Genomic DNA, 3,527 nt, shown 5'->3' on the forward strand with positions numbered 1-3,527 from the left:
ACTCGTTATATGAAAATTACCCTAAAAACTAAAAACATATGTAAAAACAAACACACATAATTATAATTACATTTTACGTGCCGTAAGAAAAAACATAAATATCTACCTACGCATATGACAATTCATTAATAAAAGGTATGGTCAACGAGACTTGATTTTACTCCACGCTAAGCCTTTAATGCAAGCTTGTACGCAGGTAGGAGCGATGGACGGCGGATAACAATCAGGCAGATCGAACGGCGGACGGAGATATCGGGAGGCATTACATGACTGAACGATAGCACCCGAGATTGTCAGACATGCTTACGTATGGGGAGAGCCACGCGTCTGCACCATATTGTATCGGGCTCAAATATACGGAAAATGTCTTTGCCGGAAAGTGGTCCGAGAAATCTCAGGCGGGTTTGGTGAACAGTTTCTGGCGATATACTTCTGCGTTGAAATTACATATTCAACAATTGTGACATGCATTCAATGATACTGCTACTGCAACTTGGTGCCCCAATTAACAGGGTGGGGACATCACAATCCCTCAACCTGAAATTGCTTTAGTTGTTCAATATTTGCAGCGTGCACCACTTATAAAGATCGGAATGATATACACACCCGATGCTGTCAGATTGAGATTGTTGATACACGATTTTTAACACCAAAACTAAATTGTAGGAAATTCTAGGATGGAGTTCCAGCTCTTTATTTGAGTCCATTGCAAAATCACACATCATCAAACATCAAGCAATTTTCAAAAACCTAGTTTCACAAACTATACTTGGACATGACAAAATACACGTCGCACTACAACTATGCTCTGATATTATCAACGCCTCCAACTGATTCAGAATATAGCATAACCATTCTGAATCACAAAAGCAACCTCTAAATGAAACTCCTCTGCTCGGTTCTAATTGGAGACATAAAGATGGATCAAGTTTAAGGAACAACATGAGATACCTTCATTTTGTCTATCCAATATGCCAGAGAAGTTTCTGTATTTCGAAACCCAAAGAAACCATACTCTTTATTCTTATTCATGCTATGTACCAATTCCAGGGGAAGATTTAATATCATATCTGCAAGCCACCAATTTCCCATTTCCTGAAATTTTGTTGGGTGCAGCTTATTTTCTCTGACAATTGCATCCCAGACTGGACCTTTGTCTTTCATAGCCTCAACCAGACTAAAGCCTTCACTTTTGTATGGTAATGGCTCCAGATCAAATTTTTCTGCTATGATTCCCCACAGGTGTTTCCATTCAGACACATCTCCATTACTACAATTAAAAGCCTGGTTCTTGGCATAGGCGTCTGTGGCAGCCCAAATTTCTTTCTCTGCAATCAAATCTGCATCAGATATATCCATAAACTGTTCCCATGTAATTCTGTTTCCTGGGTATTTGAAAGGCAGTCCTTCATGTTTGCAAATGGCAGCATAAACACAGAGTGTGCATACAACATTCATTAAGCTCGAAGGAGAGAAGCCAAATATGATTGAGGGACGGTGAATAGACCATGTTAATCCCTCTTTCTTCTTGGCAGCCTCAAAGACAATATCCTCCAGAGTGTAATAAAAATTGGGCACAGGTAACCTAGGAAGCTCTTCATGATAAGGTGTCTCGTTCGGCTCAAAAGAACGATTCCTCGCCACTGTATCATATGGACCCACGTAGTGTTTTGCCCAGTCTGAAGACAGATATGCTATAAATTCTCCGCATTGGGCAGCAATGCATCTAACACATTACTCAACATTTTTCCATTGTCCTCACAGTGCTGCTCCTCTGTTTCCTTGCTCACCCAAACAACCCAGAAGAGATGGGTTACATCCTTCAATGGTGAAATCTTTTCTAAAGTGAGTTCTCTATCCAGAACATCGCATTGAATGTATTGTACTGGAGTATCTGGTGACCAATCTGGCTTAGGCCTCCTAGCAACTCCATAAATTTTCCAAGGTCCACCAGGAGTGTCAGGCATAGGCAAGATTTCTGCCAAGCTATTGCCCACAATTCCTCTTACCCCTATAACCAGCGCAACTCTCTGTTGTTTCCCCGATTTGTCTTAGAACCTTCAGCTTTGGTATCACATTTTCTCTGCATTGAAATAGGTAAGAGTCACCCGAAAAGCAAGTGCAACAATACAATATAATAAAGCAACAGGGAAATACCAAAAGCAGCGAAGTTACCCTTTAACCCATCTAAACACAGGAAAGTTGGTAAGCTCAAGTGTGCAAACTCTGAAGCTCAAGATACTTTTTACAAATTCTAATATTTAATAAATGCGCAATTTGTCCGGACTCGGAAGGAAAGGAAAAAGTACCTTGCTTGAGCTTATTTTGGCCAGCAATACCAAATGCAGCAGAGTTACCCTTTAACCAATCTCGGATTTTGGATTATGGATATACAGTAAGCTCGGATTTTGGATATACAGTGATCTAGGCTGTTTTTTTTTTAAATATTCCTTAATGCGAAATACTTCAAAAATATTTTTATTAAAAATCACCCGTTAAATTCCCTACCCATAAGATGAGATATTACACACTTTGAAAATATAATCCTGCAAACTTACTCCCAAATAAGAAAAACCAACAGAAAAAAACCTGAAAAATATCCATGCTATTAAAAGAAGTTCACACACTTACAAGAATTGATTTCGCAGTGACTAGGAACTCATTTCTCATGACAGGGCTGAAATAAATTGAAATAGAATTAGGTTAACAGCCACATACCCCGCCATTGCCAAGGGAACCTGCCTGCCTGGAATACCAGCTCATTGTTATACGCTACACGCTAATCCAAACACCAATCTGCGAAATCAGACATCAAAGCGAAGTTCAGAGAGCTATGCATCCAAAATTCGTGTTAATTAAATCTTGCCCGCCAAACTCATTCTGCCATCCTATAGTCTATCAGTTGCAGTACCAGAAGACCATGTTAGTGGATTCTACCCAATCAATGAAATTTCCACACTATCAGAATGAGTGTGAGATACGATTACCAGATGAATCAGCGTTGTGGTTCAGAAATGGAGGCAGCTGAGCAGGGTTTCCTGATTAGGTTTCTGCAACAAATATTGCGTTAGGGATGTTCGGGAATTTCTGCAACAAATACTGCGTCAGAAATGTTCAGGAATTTTCTGCAACAAATACTGCGTTAGGGATGCTCACATATTTGGTTAAAGGAGACCAGAGACGAGGATTTATAAAGTTTCTACACGTCAGGGAGGACGTAAGATGACCAATAGATTTAGATTTCTACGGACACTGAGTAGATTCCTCCATGTTTTCCATGTTTACCATTGTGGTGGGGGACTGTGGAATATTTTTTCCAGTAAGAAAAAAGCACGTGTTTTTATATATATAAAAGAAACAGTAAATATAAACTAATGGCTAATGTCACTATTGTCATCTATACATTAAATACCCAGAGGTAGTATTAAACAAAAATTTTGTCAACTATACATTTGATAACGAGAAGCAATATTAAACAAAATAAAATGTATCAAATATTGTTCTAACAAAAATGAAATCATCCATAT

At 38.9% G+C, this 3,527-nt stretch overlaps 1 pseudogene across 1 annotated transcript; it reads right to left on the minus strand.

Moving 5' to 3' along the window:
* Positions 1-541: 541 nt before the first annotated feature.
* Positions 542-3,184, minus strand: LOC149197745 ((S)-8-oxocitronellyl enol synthase CYC2-like; annotated as a pseudogene). The gene is made up of 3 exons (XR_016254784.1): positions 2,988-3,184; positions 2,719-2,796; positions 542-2,083 (listed from the first exon to the last, which is right to left on the minus strand). The product of XR_016254784.1 is annotated as a (S)-8-oxocitronellyl enol synthase CYC2-like (transcript).
* Positions 3,185-3,527: the final 343 nt, after the last annotated feature.

This window comes from Pinus tabuliformis, chromosome 2_2 (assembly GCF_031772625.1).
Source record: "Pinus tabuliformis cultivar Carrire ecotype Pingquan chromosome 2_2, CPIR1, whole genome shotgun sequence".
Lineage (NCBI taxonomy): Eukaryota > Viridiplantae > Streptophyta > Pinopsida > Pinales > Pinaceae > Pinus > Pinus tabuliformis.